General features: G+C 36.9%; 1 long non-coding RNA gene across 24 annotated transcripts in view; it reads right to left on the bottom strand.

Moving 5' to 3' along the window:
- LOC106803822 (uncharacterized) overlaps positions 1-21,768 on the bottom strand; it is a 69,468-nt gene that overhangs the window by 8,523 nt on the left and 39,177 nt on the right. For 20 of the 24 annotated variants that reach the window (XR_015550422.1, XR_015550440.1, XR_015550443.1 and 17 more), the window contains 4 exons: positions 16,891-17,004; positions 9,497-9,678; positions 9,058-9,206; positions 1,991-2,122 (listed from right to left, as the gene is read on the bottom strand). This is a non-coding gene — a long non-coding RNA (uncharacterized LOC106803822). The remainder of the gene's footprint in view (positions 1-1,990; positions 2,123-9,057; positions 9,207-9,496; positions 9,679-16,890; positions 17,005-21,768) is intronic. The other 4 variants (XR_015550426.1, XR_015550445.1, XR_015550424.1 and 1 more) reach the window with 3 other exon arrangements.

Genomic DNA, 21,768 nt, shown 5'->3' with positions numbered 1-21,768 from the left:
TAGAAAAACATATTTCAGCTCAATATTGCAAAGAGGTCTTGAAAGAGACAAGCTGACTCAGGAAGGAGTTCCCCATCACTAAGTGCAGTTACTCAGAGGGTAAAAGACCATTTGTTGGGTATATTATAAAAGGACTTGCATTACGGGCAAATTAAAATAACCTATTTTGGATATGAGACTTTTAAGGTCTTTCCATCCCAGAGAATTTACATCTATAACCTATACAATAATCAAGAGAGCCATCACTCTGAGCCTGTCACAGACTCATGAGTCAGTGGTGGCTCCCAGAGTTGTGGGCAAGGGCTAAGGCCTCATTCCCATCCATACTAGACTGATTACAAACTTACAGCATAACCCATTCTCCAGTGGCCTGCTTCCCAGGCGACCCTTGAACCTGGAGCAGGAAATACTTTAAACACTTTCAAAGCCTCCAAGAAGGACCTCATTACCCAATGTATCTTCCACAACCTGCTACCTAAAGCCTTAAATTTCCTCCTTAAACCTTTAGTGCCTTTGATCAATGCTTGTTAAAATGCCAGTTATCTAATGTGGTGAGCTGGCATCAAGCAAGTGTATACTAAAGGATGTATAAAAGCAACACAACCCTTCTGTCCCACCTTCTCCCAACATAAATGAAAGAACACCTACAACATATTCTGATTTTTAATTCTGGTACTCAGTTTCCCCAAGTGCAAAATATGGAAGGTGTATGAAATGATCAGAGAAATTCAACAGTTTCTGAACTTATGTTTTTCACCTATAAAATAGACACATGGAATCTGTTCTTCCAATTTTACCAGACTTTTATAAGAAAGAAATAAAACCATGTTTGTGAAAGGCTTCTAAATGATAAAGTGCTATACAAATTTAAGGAATTACTATTGCAAATTAAAATATATGAGAGGAGAGAGGTAAAATAAGCATGCTCTGCCATTAATTAGATGAGTTACCTTAGCAAACTTATTCTACCTTTCTAGGATGCCTCAGAGGGTTGTGGTGATGATTAAATGGGAACATGTGAAGTAGGCACACAATAAAAATCAGTTTCCTTTGATCTGACTGAGGCTGAATCTCAAGAATAAATGTGACCTTCAAGTACATGTAATCTAACCTCTCATTCCATGCAGAGAGATTCTCAAATTCTATCCCAAGTGGTCATACAAGCCACTAGGTATCACTTCCAAGACTATTTTCATCTTTGGACAGTTCCTAAATCTGTTTCTTCATTAAATAGAACTGCCTTCAAAAGCAGCAAAAACTATCTCTGACTTCATAAAAGATTTGACAACAGACCATCAAACCCTCCATTTTGGAGGAGTTGTATCCCACAATCTAAACAGCTCTAATTCCTATGATGCTTCTCATAGGATCTAAGTTCAAATCTCTCTCTGTATCCTGAATGTTCTCCTCTAGCTCCGTCTCAGAGAGTTGCTATGAAAATTAAAAAACCACCAAATGGAACAGGATTTTTACCTCTCTGATTCTAAGCTTTTGTAGTGAGAACGCAAAGTTAGCTCTATATTGGAGGGTTTGAATGTCCTCAATGGGTACATATCCTGTAAACAACGAGCAATGAGTCCCCAGAAGCTTGCAGGATGGAGGAAGCACTTCTAAATGGGGAAGGGGAGGATCAAAAGGATGCTGACAGCACTAAAAACAAATATGGCTTACTACATAATTTCTCTAATATTACCAATCACTTCTGTACTTACACAAAACAGGGATGTGGAACATTATAAATAATGCAGGCTCCTAGGGCCATGTGGAAGAAATGTTAACATCATACCCAAAAAATAGATTTTATATGACTTCTATACTGAAGAGTCTAGTCTATGCAGATGACATCTTCTGTACTTTCCCCACCAGAATCTCAGTTCTTAAAACATCTGCCTATTTCTTTCAGAAACTAGGAAAAAAATACTGCAGATAATAGGTAGGATACATACACACATACACAATACAGAAGACCCGAATAAAAGGAGAAACATACCACATTCATATGTATGCGAAGATTATAAAGATGACATCTCTCCAAAAATTAATCTATACATTCAATGCCACTCCAATTGCAATTTCAATGGTATTTGTGGTGAGAACTTGACAAGTAGTTTCTAAAAGTCTCCTGGAAGAATAAGCACATGAATATAAAGAAATTTAAAAGAAAAAATAAGAATGAGGGATTTACCCTACTAGATAAAGTTGTTATTAAAAACTAGGCATGTAGGAAAAGACAGCACCCACATTGTTTAATCGCAATGCAAAACCATATATACATATTTTATATAAAAATATATTAATTTTAAAAATTTTTAAATATTTTTAAATATAAAATATATTTTAAAAATATATTTTTTATTTTATATTTATTTTATTTTTATATTTTTTATATTTATATTTTATATTTTTATATTTCTTATAAAAATATATATATATATATTTTTTAGAAAAAGTAGTTCAAACCAGAAATCTTCAACATGAAGCATCACAGTAAATAACTACTGGGTCAAAAAAAGAAATGTAAATTATAATCAAACATTTAGCAAACAATAAAACAAGAATACTACTTATGAGATTCAGCCAATATTATATATAGCCTTAAGTTTTCTTATTATAAGATAATGAAAACAAACTCATCTCAGTAAATATAACAAATATAACAGGAGTCAAACAGAGGAGAGGAGAAGGAGACAGAAAGAATATGTGAACAAATAATGGCCAAAAACTTACCAAATGTGATGAAAAAATATTAATCTATACATGCAAGGAGATCAATGTATGCCAAAAAGGATAAAATCAGAGACATTCACATCTAGATTCATGATAAACTGTCAAATTGACTTCAGAATCTTGAATGCAGCAAGAGAAAAACAACTCATCACATACAATGGATCATCAATAAGTTAAAGCTGATTTATCATCATAAATTACAGAGACCAGAAAACAGTGGGATGGTATATTCAAACTACCAAAGGAAAAAACAAAGTCAACTGAGAATTCTGTAACTAGCAAAACTACCCCTGATAAATGAAGGAGAAATTATGACATTCTCAGATAAACAAAAATTAAAAGAATTCCATGCTAGCAGACATGCACTAGAAAAGATACAAAATGGTGTCTTAGGCAGAAATAAAGACACTAGACAATAACTTGTATACATGAAAAATAAAGAGCACTTGTAAAAGTAAGTGCATAAATAAATATAAAAGACAAAAAAATCGATTTTTATTTGTAACACTTTTCTTCTCATTTCTTACTTAAAAACAACAGCATAAAGGAATAACTAGAAAATTGTGTTGATGTGCTTACATTGTATACAGATGTAATTTATATAATAAAAACAACACAAAGGGGAGAGGATGAAACAAAGATATAGTGGAGGAAGTTTTGTATACAACTGATATTAAGTTGGTATTAATCTGAAATCAATTATTTTAAGGTAAGATGTTAATTGAAATACCACAAAAACCATGAAAAAAAATAACTCAAAAAATACAGTAAAGAAATAAGGAAATGAAAATGGTACAAGAAAATATTTAACCCAAAAGAAGTCAGGAATAGAGGAATAGAGGAATAAAAAGACATAAAACACATGGAAAACAAACAGGAAAACAACAGGCATCAGTCCTACCTTATCAGTAATTACATTAAATATAAAGAAAAATAGTCCATCAAAAGGCAGAGTTTGGCAAAATAGATTTAAAAAATATAATCCACCTATATGCTATCTATAAGACACACATTTTAGATTCAAAGGCACAAAAAGTTTGCAAGTAAAGGATGGAAAAAGACCTACCAGGCAAATAGTAAACAAAAGACAGTTGGAGTAGCTATCCTAATATAAAATAGAACTAAGAAAAGATTGTCACTAGAGATAAATAAGGATATTTTATTATAATCAAAGGATCAATCTATCAGGAAAATATTAAGAGTTATAAACATATATGCGCCTAACAACAGAACACCAAAAATAAGAAAAAAATAGCAGAAACAGAGGAAAAAATAGATAATTCGGCAATAATACTGCGATGCATCACTTAATGACAGGGATATGTTCTGAGAAATGTGTTGTTGGTGATTTTGTCGATGTACAAACATCATAGAGTGTACTTAAACAAAACTAGATGGTATAGCGTCCTACACACCTAGGTTATACGGTACTAATCTATTGGGACCACCATAGTATATGTGGTCCATCATAGACCAAAACCTCATTATGTGGTGCATGACTGTAGTTGGAGACATCTTTACTACACTTTCAATAATAGAACAACTAGGCAGAAGATCAATGAGGAAACAGAAGACCTGAACAACTCTATAAAACCATTTGACTTATTAAACATCTATAGCAACTGCAGAATAACAAGAACTACAGAATACACATTATTTTCAAATGCACATGGAACATTTTCCAGGATAGATCATATGCTAAGACACAAAACAGGGGCCAGCCCTGTGGCCTGGTGGTTAAGTTCAGTGCTCTCCGCTTTGGCAGCCCAGGTTCAGTTCCCAGGCACAGACCTACACCACTCATCGGCGGCCATGCTGTGGCAGCAACCCACATACAAAATAGAGGAAAACCGGCACAGATGTTAGCTCAGGGCGAATCTTCCTCTTTTTGCTTGATCTAACAGATGTTAGTTCAGGGTGACACTTCCTCAGCAAAAAAAACAAAACAAAAAAAACCACACAAAACAAGTCTCAATAAACTTAAAAGAATTGAAATCACAAAGTATGTTCTCCTATGATGAAATGAAATTAGAAATCCATAACAATGATATCTGGGAAATTCACAAATATGTGGAAATTAAACAACAAACTCCTAAACAACCAATAGGTCAAAAAAGAAATCACAAAGAGAATCAGAAAATATTATGAATGAAAATGTAAACAGAATATATAAAATTTACTAGATGCAACAAAAACAGTGCTGAGGAGAACTGTAGCTGCAACTGCCTACATTAAAACTGAAGATCTCAAATCAATAAGCAAAATATCTACATTAAGAAATTTGAAAAAGAACAAATTAAACCCAAATGAATCAGGAAGAAGGAAATAATACAGGTTAGAATAGAAATAAGTGAAAGAAAGAACACAAAAAAGTCGAGAAAATCAAGGAAACTAAATTTGGTTCTTCGAAACAATCAAAAAAGAACAGACAAACCTGTAGCTAGACTGACAATGAAAAAAAGAGAGAAAACTCAAAGAAATATGATCAGGAATAAGAGAGGGGACATTATTACCAACCCTACAGGAACAAAAAGAATTACAAAGGAATACTATCAAAAAGTGTATGTCAATTAGATATCTTAGACAAAATGGATACATTACTAGAAAGACACAATCAAATCTGACTCAAGAAGCAAAATCTGAATAGACATATAAAAACGAATTCAATAATTAATCTATAAAATTCCCACAAAAAAAGCCCATGAACAGACCATTTCAATGGTGATTCTATGAAACAAACAAGAATTAATACCAATCCTTCACATAATGTTCCAAAAAATATTAGAGAAGAAATGCTTCCCAATTCATTCTGAGGCCAGTAATAGCCTGATATCAAAATAAGACAAAGATAAAACAAGAAAACTACAGAGCAAGCTACCTTATGAATAGAGACGCAAAAATCTCCAACAAAACACTGCAAACCAAATCCAGAAATGAATATAAAGGACTATACACCATGACCAAATGTGACTTATCTCAGCAAAGAAAAGTTGGTTTAATATCTGAAAATCAATGAATTTAATACACCATATTTATAGGATAAAGATGAAACCTCATGATCATATCAACAAATGCAGAAAAAACATTTGAAAAATTTCATGACAACCATTCATGATAAAAAAAAAAGCCCTCAACAAATTAGGAACAGAAGAGAACTTTCTATACTTGAAATACTGCACCTACAAAAATTGTACAGCTATCGTTGTAATTAATGGTCAATTAAGTGTATTTTCCGTAAAACCAGAAACAAGACAAGGAAAATTGCTCTTGCCAATATTGTACAGGAGATTTTAGCCAGGGTAATTAGGCAGGAAAAAGAAATAAAAATCAATGACATTGGAAAGAAAGATATACAATGATCTGTACTCATAGGGGATGTAATCTTATACATAAAAATCGTAAGGAATCCACCAAAAAAAACCCCTAATATTAAAACTATTAGAACAAAAAGAAGCAATTCTAATGAGTTCAGAAGGACTGGAAGATACAAGATCAACAGAAAAATAATTTTCTTCCTATACACCAGCAATGAATCAAAAATGAAATTACGAGAATTTCTATTCTCGTAATGAAATGAAATTACGAAAATATTCTATTTTCAATATCATGAGAAACAGCAAAATATTTGGAATAAAGTTTTAAAAAGAAGTATAAGACTTTTTACAGTGAAAATTACAAAACAGTGTTGAAGGAAATTAAAGAAGACTAAATTAATGGAAAGATATTCCATGTTAATGGACTGGGAGAATTAATAGTTAAATGGCAGCACGCCACAAAATGATCTACAGATTAAATGTGATCCTTACCAAAATTCCAGATCTTTTTTTATAGCAATTGACAAAATAATCCTAAAATTCATACGGAAATTTAAGGGTCTCAGAATAGCCAAAACAATCATGAAAAAGAAACAAGTAGGAGGCTTCACACTTCTAGATTTCAAAAATTACTACAAAACACACACATTTACTACACAAAATTTACTACTACAAAATTTACACACAAAACTTACTACAATACTACCAGACAGCCTGGACATAAGGTAGAGAGATAAATGAAATAGAATTTAAAGGCCAAAAATAAACCCTTGCATTTAGAATCAAGGGATATTCAATAAGGGTGTCAAGATAATTCAATAGGAAGTAGTCTTTTCAACATATGGTGCTGGGACAACTGGAAATCTACACGCAAAAGGATAAAGTTGAACCTCTTATCTCACACCACATACAAAAATAAATACCAAATGGATCAGACCTCAATGTAAGAGCTACAATTTAGGTTAGATAACGGTTTGTTATTACACCAAAATCAAAAGTGGAAAAAGAAAAAAAAAAACAGATAAATGGGATTTCAGCAATATTAAAAACTTCTCTGCTGGAAAATATGGCATCAAAAAAGTGAAAAGACGTGGGGCCGGCCCAGTGGTGCAAGCAGTTAAGTGCATGCACTCCACTGCCGCAGCCTGGGGTTCGCCGGTTCAGATCCCCGGCGTGCACCGACGCACTGCTTGTCAAGCCATGCTGTGGCGGCGTCCCATATAAAGTAGAGGAAGATGGGCACGGATGTTAGCTCAGGGCCAATCTTCCTCAGCAAAAAGAGGAGGATAAACATCAGATGTTACCTCAGGGCTGATCTTCCTCACACACACACAGAAACGTGAAAAGACAACACACAGAATGGAAGAAAATATTTACAAATCACATAAAGGTCTATTATCCAGTTATATAAGAAACTCTCACAATAAAATGACAAAAAGACATATAACCCAATTCTAATGAACAAAGGATTTGAACAGACATTTCTCCAAAGAAATACAAATGGCCAATAAGCACATGAAAAATTGCTTGACACAGAAATACTAGTCAAAACCACAATGAGATACTTCATATCCACTAGGATGGCTAATATAAAAGACAGAAAATAACAAGTGAGAATGGGAATAAATTGAAATCTTTATACATTGTTGGTGAGAACTTAAAATGGTGCAGCCACTTTAGTAAAGTTTGTCAATTACTCAAAACATTAAACATAGAGTTGCCGTATTACAAAGCAATTCCAAAGCTAAGTGTATACCCAAAGAAATGAAAATATGTCCACATGAAAACTTGTACATGAATGTTTATAGCACCATTATTCACAATAGACAAAAGGTGGAAACCCAAATATCCTTCAGCTGATGAATGGATAAACAAAATGTGGTTAATCCATAAAGTGGATTATTAAGCCATAAAAGGAATGAAGTACCAATATATATTATAATATGGACATACCACCCAAACATGCTAAGTGAAAGAAGCTGCACACAAAGGTCACATATTGCATGACTGCATTCATATGAATGTCCAGAATAGAGAAATCCATACGGACAAAAGTTAGATTAGTGGTTTCCACGGTTGGCCAAAGGGGAAAATGTGGGTTGACTGCTAATGTGTATGGGACTTCTTTCTGGGGCAATGAAAATGTTTTACAGTAAGGCAGTAATTATGGTTGCACAACTCTATGAATTATACTAAAAGCCACTGAACTTTAAAAAGGCGAATATTTTTTTTATTGATGTCATACTAACATTGTGAGATTCCAGTTGTACCTTATTATTTGTCAGTCACCATATAAATGCGCCCCTTCACGCCTTGTGCCCACCCCCCAACTCTCTTCCCCCTGATAACCACCAAACTGTTCTCTCTGTCCGTGTGTGAGTTTATATTCCACATATGAGAGGTCATACAGTGTTTGTCTTTCTCTGTCTGGCTTCTTTCACTTAACATAATACTCTCCAGGTCCATCCATGTTGTTGCAAATGGGATGATTTTGTCTTTTCTTATGGCTGACTAGTATTCCATTGTATATATATACCACATCTTTTTTTTCCAATCATCTGTTGATGGACACTTGGGTTGCTTCCACGTCTTGGCTACAGTGAAGAATGCTGCAATGAACACAGGGGTGCACAAGCCTCTTTGAGATTGTTGATTTCAAGTTCTTCGGATAAATAAAAAGGGTGAATTTTATAGTACATGAATTATATCACAGTTGTTAAATAACAGTTGTTATATTTTAAAAAAGAAGTCAATTACCTTATTCAGAGTCCCACTGATTAGCAGGGTTGCTAAGATAGGTGTTCCTGCTACAAAACATTTAATCTTATTACAAAATTGAGACGACACTTGTTAGCTATAAACTCATTGACAGGTTGCCCCCAAATAATGGTTACCAGTGTCTTGGCCATGAGTGAATGCAAAGTATTTGTACCAGCAAACTGCCCAATGTGTATAACACATAAATATGTAAGCAAAGATAAGAGATAAAGGAATACCACATGGAGATTAGCCCTACCATTGAAATATTTTCATCCACTAGGAGATGTAAGTTTTCCAGTGACACCATTAAGTCAAAAGATGATCCCATAATACAGCTGGGCTAAATAATGATCTAGCAGAGAAGTAGCAGTGGCAAGACTCTCCAATGAACAGTCATGAAAGAACCTCAAAAACAGAAGAAAGGTACATTTGACTACACATGGTGAAAAATCTTAGCAGGACCACATCTACAATACAGAGGGATTGCTGAGCCAACAACCAGACAACATATAACTTTATTAACAGATAGGAAAATATGTCAACTCACTACCAATACAAGGCAGTAGAAAACCAAAATTTTCACAATGGTAGAAAAAGTCTAAGACCTATCAAACACATCTGAATCAACTTGGTAACTATAGTTTGGATTAATACTATTCAACAATGACAGCAAGACAGAAGCAATGACAACTCACCATGTAAAATTCTGGGATACGCTTTTTGATCAAGTGATTAAGTCAACATGGGCAGTATAACAAGTCATGGATCTATGGTTTCATAATATGGCAAGCAACGGTACCTCCAGAACCACTCAACCCATAGTTGGCAGCTCTTAATACCTAATGTTCTGCTAATAGACAAAATTCCAGGCAGTCAACTAGAAGGGCAAAAGAAGGTTTAAATGGTTAATACTATTAGAATATACCCAATCTAAATAGCAACGTTAAACTAAAAGTAAGCAATGAACAGTTACACGTGTAAAGCACTATAACGTGCTGAGCAACCCAGGTGACAACAATAAAGTGCACCACCTAAAAAAGATTGCCATGAAAAAAAAAATTAAAACCAAATGTGAGATGCAGCTCAAAGTACTGTTAAAGCAAACAATAGTGGTTGCTTGAGAACACCAGCAAAGTTAAAACACCACTTGTCACTGCATCATAAGTACAGAGAGTAGATAATAAAAAAAAGATTGGAAAACAGGGCACAACTATAGCAATAGTACATTAAAAGACTGGAAAACAGGACACAATTATAGCAATAGTACATTATCACATTCTATGCTTTTTAGTACCCATGTCAGCTTATCATAGGGCATGTGCCTACTGGGGCAATACTACATCTAACAAAAATCAGCTGAAGTTACTGCAATAAAAGTATAGAAAATAACAACACTTAGAAATTTTGGACTAGTATATTAAGCCTTTAACAATATACTCCCTCAGACATTTTTCATATATGGAGTAACGTACTTGAGATCAACTATTTTTAGGAGAAACACGATCTTTGGTACTTGATGTTAATATCACCTGTGTATTTTTAATTTGCTAGTAAAATTTTTAAATTGCTAGTGATAAACCAGAATGATGAAGCTAATAGGTAGGGATATCGAATTAAACAAATTGTATATCAGCACTACACTGCACACAAACACTTTATGAGCCAGAACCCGTAATTGGACAATATCAAGAAATAAAACAAGTGCCCTTTAAATTCCTCAAATGTATTTTTGGCTCACTAGCAGTCATCAGGTTACCATATTAATACTCAATCAGAACGAAATTTATGATGCAAGCACCGCAACATCATTTCAAAAGGGCGATGCGTTGTGGACTAATGCGGCACTACAGAATATCAGAAAAAGATTATTCTTTGTGTCCACAAGGCGGCGACAAACCTTAAAATAATTCTGACAATAAAGGACACAGAAATCTCTAGAAATTCGGGGGCAGAAGCCTAAAAGTACAGGAAAATAGCCACTGTAATATATGTAATAATTAAACTGATCTACTTTAAAAATGCCAATCACCTCAGTGAATGTGGAGATAAAATTAACAATATTAGAAACGAATAATCAGCTTTTATCAAAACATTTTAGGCTCTTTAGTAAGATCAGATTGTAATGTTAATGGAAGTTTCCTATGACTAAATTTCTGATGAGAGTGGTAACATAGTCAAAAAGCATCATATTTGAAGTAAATTGAGTAATGCAAGGTTCCCTTTTTGTCCACTAAACTGCAAAATCTGGATGAACTTTTCCTGGAGTTTTTAAGAGTGAAAACCCTGCTCTTATGTTACGGAGGACCCACAGTAACTGGCAAGACTACTTTACATATCGCACAACCAAAGTGAGGTATAAGCAAGAAAAGCACACTACCAATAATCTATACCTAAACCTACAATAGCTGAGAATCACAATGTCCTGAAGAACCCTACGATATTATTGTTGTCTTACTATTACTGGAGCATCAAATTGGGAGTAATAATCCCAGAAGGGAAATATGCAACCAATAACGCTAATACAAACTGCAAAATTAAGTACTAGCGAATTTCCACGATCATTGCTTATTGTCCACAGGAATGCACGAAATTTAGAGTTACACTGTAAATGGACGAGTAAGACACTAAATGTACCAGTAAATAGCCATATTAATACCTTTAACAACTGAAAAACACAAATTATTGGCCTGAAAATCCTACTAGAGTACCATTAAACTTATTTAAATGTCTAATAACAAAAGGTGTTCAAAAATCCTACAATATATTAGTCACTCAGAATGGAGGAATCAGACAGTAATGCTACTGGAAAATTGGCGAGCAATTTCTATGTACTTATTTTGGAAGAGCATCGCCGTGTGGACAAATGAGGTACTACATAAAAGCTATCATAATGGTTACCTTGTGTTCAAGGCACCAAATTCCCACCAATCTCAATATTTCTGTTTATGTACTAGAGCTATTAAAATGCACTGCAGATGGTACTAATTTCTTACATTCACGTGAACTGCAAATCACTAAATTCCCAAAGGGCGATGATACATGTACCAATTGGGTACTACACAATTTTGGATTAGCTCCAATTTGTCTGCAGGTCAGTGACAAATCTGAAAAGGCTCAATATCTTACAACCTATGAAAATTCCACATTATTACCATAGATTTAATAGGCAGTGGCACTAATAATGAAACAGTGGCCATATTGGACCCAAGAGAATAAGGCATATACTTATGACTAAATTTACCCATATATACTTTGGCCCATCAAAGGTCCTTCGAAACCAAACTTAGAATGTGAACTCGTCACCTGCTGAATAGGGTCGCTGTGTGGAAAAACTTAGAACAAAATCACCAAATAATTACCTGAAACAGTGCCAAATTTAAAATTTAGAAATATGCCAGGATAAACACTTATCAATACGGAGGAGGGAGGTGTTGTAAAACTACTTGCAAATGGCAATGGTAATAAATACATTCATGAAACATCCAGCATGAAAGCATATATATCCTTAATTTTAATGTAAAAAATGTTACTCCATCAAATGCTTTTATTAAATTGCTGGTTTCTAATGCTTCAAGTAACGCAGTATTATGAGGAATTTTCTACAAATTCATCTAATAATTTATAAAGAACAACACCATGAGAACAAATGAAGTACTACAGAAGATTCACGGTAATGATCTTTTTCTCCAAAACACAGCACCAAATTTGGTTAAGACGTGTGAAAGATATGATAGGCAGTGGGATCCTGCTGAACATTGCCAAAACTTCACAAGCAAATGACTCCCCAAAAAAGTATGTATGTCCCTAAGAATTTGCAAATAAATTGTACTGAATTTTAAAAACCTCTCTGCATTGGCATAGAATCAAGGGATCCTAATGAAAACGCAATTGGAAAATACTGAGAAGCTGGCATGTGATGTTGCCTCTAAAGGGGCAACGCAGAGCAGGCAATTAGGAAATTCCATAAATCCATACTGTTGTTTGTAAGCCTCTAGGCAGCATCAATAAACGGTAGTTGACTGAAGTTATAAGTGTATGACATTAGTAACAAGACTTAATGTGAAGACATAAATATGGACAACAAGTATAGCTATTGAGGTTTGCAGTATTACCATAAAGTGTTCTATTATAAGAACAAATTTCCCACAGAAAATTGATATTTGATAGCAAATGGCTACATTATTGCACTACAGATTTGTCAGTGGCTCAATATTTCAAAAATGGATGCCAAATCTGTAATTTTATTGGGTAACTTGATTGTATTGCCTACTTGCACAGGATGGAAATAACTAGGCAAGAGATGGATTTCTAGGTGAAACTAAACACCGCACCTAAAAACATAGTGGACTGAAGTTATCACTATGTACGTGTATATGTGAGCAAGAATACATAGTTCCTAGAATCAAAGGCCCTTAAGATGCAACATCTTTTTATTAAGTGGCAAAATTTTAATAGGTCCAAACTTTGGAACAGAGAGCTCTGCACCAGATATTTACAAAGGACAAGGCCATGCAATTACATATGAAAGATTTCCTTGCTTCTCATCTATACATAGAGAAACCAAAACCGAAAATTCATTACAACCATATGCATGCAAATATCATCCATTTGCTGAGTTTAGCTGCCAACTGGGTGTTAAAGCTCATCTAAAGAACCAATTAAGCTAGAAAAATAGAGTAGCACCATGTCTAAGATGTTTATCTTCCCCATTTTAGGACAGTTTTCCAGCAGTGGCTATCAGCAATGCAACAACAAAGCAGTGTCTACAGGAGCATATTTAGGAGGGGCAGATGGACAATTAGAAAAGAAGTAAGGCATAAAACAGGCTTTCAAGAAACCAAAATACTCCAAAGGCATTTATCGAAAAACTGCTAAGAAAGCTTAGCTGCACTAATGTACGGAATTGTCTGTATAACATTAACTCTATAAAAATTTAAGTAATACGTCCTAGGCAGTAGAATGCTTGAAAGGAATAGTAACAGGCTACTAATAGTAATAAAGATGAACTAGGAAAATACAACCCAGCCCCTCATGGGATAGTTGAGAACCACAGTGTTCAGAAGAACCAAATTGGGTAGGCCAAACAAGTGCTAGCACTATACTAATACAGCTTCTTGTCCACTTGCAGGAAAACTATCCTTAAAGTCAATGGGTGGAGATTCTATTGTAAACATATGGCTCCCAAAGAGCAGGGGCACTACAGGTGACAAAATTTTATTAGAACAATTCCAGATAGCAAATACATTGAAGATAGGCACTAATACTAATTAGGGATTAAAGAATTTCACCACCTAAAAGATTGTTGCATATTTGTTGATAGCAATGGCAAACTCCCATCTGAAGTTTTGCCTCCTAGTTCACTTTAGGGGACACTTGATCAATGCTGTCATTAGGCAATTAACTTCTTAGTATTGGGGTGCTTGATGGGAGGTACTTCACAATATGCTGAGAGGTCCTAGAAAGGGCCTTCGTATGGATGGGGTCCAGGACAGACTATAGGGAGACTATGTGTTTCTAGTTCATGTGCCCTAGTGAAAGGTAGGGAGGGAGCAATGAAGGTGAACTAACCTTAACTTCCAAGGATCAGAAATCTTTTGCGACAAATCTTCTGTGCTGCAGCATGAGGCTCCTTTGAACCATTTTAACAGCCAAGCAGCGAAGTGTATTCATGAATCCCACCCATACTCTAAGGACACAGTAAAAAGTATTTATTCCTCCCCTCTTGTAGAAAGCTTGCCCAGTCTGTAATTCCCCCATGCATAAAACCAGATGCTTTTTACTTAAAAATGTCATTTTTTGTGCTGGAGTCTAAAACTGATGATTAGAAGCTGGTTTTAGTCCTACCTCTGCCAGTATGTCACTTTTAAAGCTTAAAATAAACCAAATCTTTCCTTTCTTGACCACTTTTAACACGTGATTGATGGTGAGATGTGAACCAGAAAGGGCAAGGGAAGTTTTCAGGGCCCTTTTAAAAATAAAGCACACTAAGCACCCCATCCTAGGACACAGAACTCAAAATAAGGGTACTGAATACAAGGTGCACTGGCCATTCTGTTTGGCAATGATCAAAGATTACCTTTATCAACGTTTGTGGGCATCACATAGCTCTTTGGGCTAAGTATACCACAAACAAAAAGCATCAGGCTCATTCCTCCTCCCGAAGAAAGCAGGGGTAGTGTTTCTTCTCTTCATGCCAAACCTGTTCTGGATCATTGTTGAGGTCAATGTCCACAACCATCCTTCTGGCTAAAAACCATGTCACTACACCCTTTACCACATGCTCTTGTCCTAACATAAGGCATGGGATTTCTTCACTCTTTTATTTTGGAGTCTCATCCAAGACCTCCTAACTCTAAAGTACATGCTGCACTACTGCACTTAGTTAAAAGGCAATATGGCAGTGAGTCCCCAAGATGAACACTAAGAGTTCAGCATAGCAGCATCTGTCTGGACAGCCCTCTGGTTCTGATAAGCAGAAGCCAGTGAAAAGTACAGCTAAGCCAAAGATATCCCATCCCAAAGGACAGCTGGTATTTCACCAATACATATGATAGGAGACCCTTCAGGGGACCCAGGATCTTGCCTACATAGTGTACTATTCCCTGGGGAACAAATGTTGGGTGTTGGTTCCCATCATCTTATAGAGGCATTCTCATCCTCTTTGAAGAACACTAGCTTCCTGTATTAGGTGAACATAGTTCCAGTACCAACTAAAATTTCTCAATAAGTTAACTTCTCCTAACCTTATCCTCAAGTGTAAAACATGGAAACTAAGAAGTGCTTAAAGTCAAGTTACTGAGGCAGACGGCCTACATTGTAATGTCTGTAGTTACATTTGTTGCTTAAATGTCCTGTACTTACCAGACAGTAAGATTCTTTGAGGCATGTGAAACCCACAAAAAATCTTTTAAGACCTTAACACACCGGAATCCCCATTGTAGTTCCCCGCCAACCCCCAAATTGAACACTGTGGTAGGTACTCAGGAAATGCTGGTAAGACACAGGCTGGTCCACCAATCCCATAAGGTATGAGAAACCAAGGAAAGGGTGGAGAGGACACTTGGATATCATAAATGGAGGCATCTCAAGTTATGACTTTTATATAAATATGATGGTCCATGAACTCCATTTTCAACATACTGAGCAGTCTGGGAGTGAAACAGGAAATGGCAAAAGAATATTTTTCAAAGTCACTCCTAATAACTACAGTGCCTACTAGACAGCGCGGGGTAACAGAGCTGCAGCCATCCTTGACTTTGGGGGAACTTGTTAGGTGACAAAAATCTGTGTCCCCTGATTCCTACAGGATATGCACCCTTCCCTCCATGCTGCCCAAACACCTCTGCTGCTCCCCATCAGCCTGACAGCACATCCCCATACCACAAGTAACCACCCCTTGCCCACTGCTTTGGTGGCCTAAGTAACAGTCAGAAGTGGTCCCTCTCCCAGAGCTTGAACTCACTCAGAGCATACACAATCACCGACTCTCAAAATACACAGAACCAGAACTAGCATTAAGGGGGCATAGGTGGGGTTGGGCCTTGCCAAGGAGATGAGGTAATGTGAAGATGGCTGCTGAGATGACATTTCTTCTTGGACTGAGGCTTGATTTCTTCAAAGCATTATGCAGTCTTCTTCTTTCAGACAGATTCCAGATGGATCCTCCATCCCTTCCCCTCTTTCCCTCTTGTCCCAAACCCTCAGAACCTCATCCCTAGCTATCTCCCCTACTCAGTAACTCTCAAATAGAATTCCTAATAGCATCAACCTGTATGATAGGAAATGTTGACCAACTATTCACCAGCCCACACCTACTCCCCATTTCCCTCTTGTTTTTTTAATAGATGAGAAGTCAAGACTCTAAAACCCCTAAGTCATCAAAAGCAAAAGTATTGGAAGGGCTCATATGGTTTGCTTCAGATTTCAATCAAGTCCAGGGAAGGCTGGACAAGCTGCCCCACATCCAACCCCAGATCTCAGTGTTCACACGTAAAAACTGATGGGACCAAATCAGGCACAGATCTATTCAGCTCTAATACCCTATAGAATATGGACTTGTATTCCTTCTCTCAAACCAAACACCCCTTACCTTGAGGCTTGGGAGGGGTATTGTCCAACCCAGAACAGCTCTGGTGGTAGCAGTGGCCTCAAAGGATTTGGATCAATTTCAACCATCTTCTGAGATGCACCAGTTCTTCTGACGCTGCAGCAGGATGTCAAATATGGGAAATTCTAATAATGCCAAATGAGCCCCTGTCCTACCACCCTGCTCCTTGAACCTGTAAGGCACCTCCCAGATTCTGCTGAAAGCTACCTTACAACCAGTTTGATGTGAGAGGACATTAGGCATCCAGTGGCTGGGTAAATGTTAAGTGATTATAGTTCCCGATACTTGGCATTCCTCAGGGCCACAGTGAAACAAAGTGACTTCCTGAAGTCACGATTAACCTAATTCATAGGCACTATGAAATGAGAGATCACTGGTGATGTGGTGCAAGGCTAAAGACAAATGGGAGAAACTTACAAAGGGTGGCCTAAATCACTCTACTCACCTTCTTAGTAGGTCAGCTCAAAATTCCTGCTGTTGTGAACACTCATTTACTTAACAAGTAATGTTAAGCCAAGCTGCTATTAAATTAGAGCTGAGTCCCTTGGGGTTAAAGCCTCACAGGCAGAAGCAAGGAGACAAGGCACAGAACATAAGTCAGAGTCTAAAAACAGAAGCCTTTGGGGCCGGCCCGGTAGCGCAAGCAGTTAAGTGCGCAGCGCTCCGCTGCGGTGGCCCGGGGTTTGCCAGTTCGGATCCCGGGCGCGCACCAACGCACCGCTTGTTAAGCCATGCTGTGGCGGCGTCCCATATAAAGTAGAGGAAGATGGGCACAGATGTTAGCCCAGGGCCAGTCTTCCTCAGCAAAAGACAGGAGGATTGGCATTGGATGTTAGCTCAGGGCTGGTCCTCCTCACAAAAAAAAAAAAAAAAAAGAAGCCTTCAACAAGTAAGCCCACCACACTCAACCACTAGTTAAGAGGTAAAAGAAGTCTTAAAATGAGACAGGTGAAAGGATGGATATAGACATCAAGGGGCACATAAATCATTCTTAAAAGACTCCATAAAACCCCTAAGTTGTCTAGTTCCAGCCATGGACCCCAAAAAGCCAGCACAAGAAACACCTTGTATCATCCACAAACTATAGCTGAGTCACTGACAATCCCAAGATCCTAGGAGACCATGGTCCCCACTCCCAACTCATTTATATTCCAAAGATAAATGACCCTACATACTCCTATCCATTTTGCTGAGAATTTTATGAGGATTTCTTTATTGTATAAGCCTACCAGCTTTTCTAGGCAGGTGGTTAAACTCTAAATATGAAGGAATGGAGAAGGAGGAGGTGAGAAGGAAGATTATTTACAAAAAAAAACCCAAAAAGAGTATTAGACACAAATTAGACAGATGAAAGGGGGCAAGATGGAATGATAACTGCATGTGCCAGGGAAAGGAGAATGAAACAGGGATATACGAGGGGCTTTGCACGTAAGGAAGGGGCTAAGAATGTGGACCCTGCAGTATGATCAGCCGGGTACAAAACTCTGCTCTGCAAATGACTAGCTGTGTGACTTCTGACAAGTCACCTAGACTGCGTAAGCTGCCTCAATTTTCCCATCTGCAAATGTGGATAATAATACTCATAGCACCTAAAGGAAAGCGTTATTGTCAGTATTAACTGCTTTAATATATGAAAAGGGCCTGAAACATAGTAACTATCCAATAAATGTTAGTTGCTTCTGAATCTGGGGTCCAGCAATCTGGGTCTATCAGTCACTGTGCTTTGCTGTTTCAGCCCTGACAGAGGGATGCTACTTTCACTAGAGCCATGTTGCCAGGTAAGAAACCGGACTCAGTACTGTGCCTGGTATAAGGACTTATGCACACTACAACTGAAATTACTCGCACGTACATGAATTAAGTGCATTTAACTTAAACCCGAAAAAACCTGAGAGCTAGAAATTCAGAAACTTCAAGACCAAGTCAAGGCTGAGAGCCAATAAATAGAAAAGAAACCCTCTCAATTCCAAAGGAGTCCCTGGAAAAGGAGCAAAGCCTGATTTTCAAAAAGGCTGTAGTCAACACTGGAGACGCAAGTCTGACACCCAAAGCCCACCCTCCTCCTACCCTGTCTAAGCAGGTCTCTGCCAGGGCAGCGAGCACTAAGAGCCCCAACCGCTGCCACAGGAGTATCTTTGAAGAACAGACAGTGCTCAATTCTCCCTCTGTGCACAGCCACTTTCTTTCCTATTAAAAAAAAAAATATTTAGAAAAAACTGCCCTGTTGGGGGGGGAGGCTAACTGCACTTCAGTTGAATCAAATGCTTAACTGCTGAGGAACCATGTGTATCCCCTAGACAAGTATATAAGAGCATAGGGGTCATCTGTTGCCAGCAGATATTGGGAAATTTTCATACGTGTGAAGGTTAGCCATGCTTCTCTTCCTCTGACATATATGAGTCAACTGAATCCTAAACAATTCAAAGCTTTCCTTGGAATGTAAAATGCCATGAATTGAGCCTCCAAATTCAAACTGTAACTTAAAAGCATTCTGATCTTGTTAAAATTATTTTCTTTCCACACTTCCTAAATCATTCTATGAGGCCAACATCACCCAGATACCAAAGCCAGACAAAGACAATACAAAGAAAGAAAATTACAGGCCAATATCGCTGATGAACATAGATGCAAAAATCCTCAACAAAATATTGGCAAACCGAATACAGCAATACATTAAGAAGATCATACACCATGATCAAGTGGGATTTATACCAGGGACACAGGGATGGTTCAACATCCACACATCAATCAACGTGATACATCACATCAACAAAACAAAGAATAAAAACCACATGATCATCTCAATAGATGCAGAGAAGGCATTTGACAAGATACAACATCCATTTATGATAAAAACTCTCAACAAAATGGGAATAGAAGGAAAGTACCTCAACATAATAAAGGCTATTTATGACAAACCCACAGGCAACATCATACTCAATGGGGAAAGACTGAAAGCCATTTCTCTGAGAACAGGAACGAGGCAGGGCTGCCCACTCTCACCACTTCTGTTCAACATAGTACTGGAGGTTTTGGCCAGGGCAATTAGGCAAGAAAAAGGAATAAAAGGAATGCAAATAGGTAACAAAGAAGTGAAACTCTCACTATTTGCAGATGACATGATTTTATATATAGAAAACCCTAAAGAATCCGTTGGAAAACTATTAGAAATAATCAACAACTACAGCAAAGTTGCAGGGTACAAAATCAATCTACAAAAATCAGTTACATTTCTGTATGCTAATAATGAACTAACAGAAAGAGAACTCAAAAAGATAATACCATTTACAATTGCAATTGTAATAAATTGTAATAAATTACAATTTATATGGTGCAACAAAAGACCCCGAATAGCTAAAGCAATCCTAAGAAAAAAGAACAAAGTAGGAGGCATCACAATCCCTGACTTCAAAACATACTACAAAGCAATAGTAATCAAAACAGCATGGTACTGGTACAAAAACAGACACACAGATCAATGGAACAGAATTGAAAGCCCAGAAATAAAACCACACATACACGGACAGCTAATTTTCGACAAAGGTGCTAAGAACATACAATGGAGAAAGGAAAGTCTCTTCAATAAATGGTGCTGGGAAAACTGGACAGCCACATGCAAAAGAAGGAAAGTGGACCATCTGCTATCGCCATTCACAAAAATTAACTCAAAATGGATCAAAGACCTGAAGGTGAGACCTGAAACTATAAAACTCATAAAAGAAAATATAGGCAACACACTATTTGACATTGGTCGTAAAAGAATCTTTTCAGATGACATGCCTACCCAGACTAGGGAAACTAAAGAAAACTAAACAAGTGAGACTTTATCAGATTCAAGAGCTTCTATAAGACAAATGAAACCAGAATCAAGATGAACAGACAACCCACCAGCTGGGAGAGAATATTTGCAAAACATACATCTGACAAGGGGTTGATCTCCATAATATATAAAGAACTCACACAACTGAACAACAAAAAAACAAACAACCTGATCAAAAAATGGGCAGAGGAAATGAACAGACACTTCTCCAAAGAAGATATACAGATGGCCAATAGGCACATGAAAAGATGTTCAACATCACTAATCATCAGGGAAATGCAAATCAAAACAACACTAAGATATCACCTCACGCCTGTTAGAATGGCTATAATCACCATGACAAAAAACAACAAGTGTTGGAGAGGATGTGAAGAAACAGGAACCCTCATACACAGCTGGTGGGAATGCAAACTGGTGCAGCCTCTATGGAAAACGGTATGGAGATTCCTCAAAGAATTAAAACCAGAGATGCCCTATGACCCAGCCATCCCACTACTGGGCATCTATCCAACGAACCTGAAATCAACAATCCAAAGGCTTATGCACCCCTATGTTCATTGCAGCATTATTCACCATAGCCAAGAAGTGGAAGCAACCTAAGTATCCCTAGACTGACGATGGGATTAAGAAAATGTGTTATATATATACAATGGATTACTATTCAGCCATAAAAAAAGACAAAATCGTCCCATTTGCAACAACATGGATGGGCCTGGAGGGTATTATGTTAAGTGAAGTAAGCCAGAAGGAGAAAGACAAACACTGTATGATCTCACTCATATGTGGAATATAAACCAACACATGGACAGAGAAAACTGTATTGTGGTTACCAGGGGCAATGGGGGTGGGGGGTGGGGGGTGGGCACAAGGGGTGAAGGGAGTCATGTATATGGTGATGGGCAAACAAAAATGTACAACCCAAAATTTAACAATGTTAAAAAAACTACTAAAACATCAATAAAAAAATTATTTTCTTTCCAATTCACACTTTGATTATCTATACAATATAGATGATATTAATACCAACTATAATTAACTCA

This window comes from Ceratotherium simum, chromosome X (assembly GCF_057802395.1).
Source record: "Ceratotherium simum simum isolate JZ-2026a chromosome X, ASM5780239v1, whole genome shotgun sequence".
NCBI lineage: Eukaryota > Metazoa > Chordata > Mammalia > Perissodactyla > Rhinocerotidae > Ceratotherium > Ceratotherium simum.
Note: the sequence above shows the minus strand (reverse complement) of the source record. Positions and strands in the feature narration are given on the sequence as shown.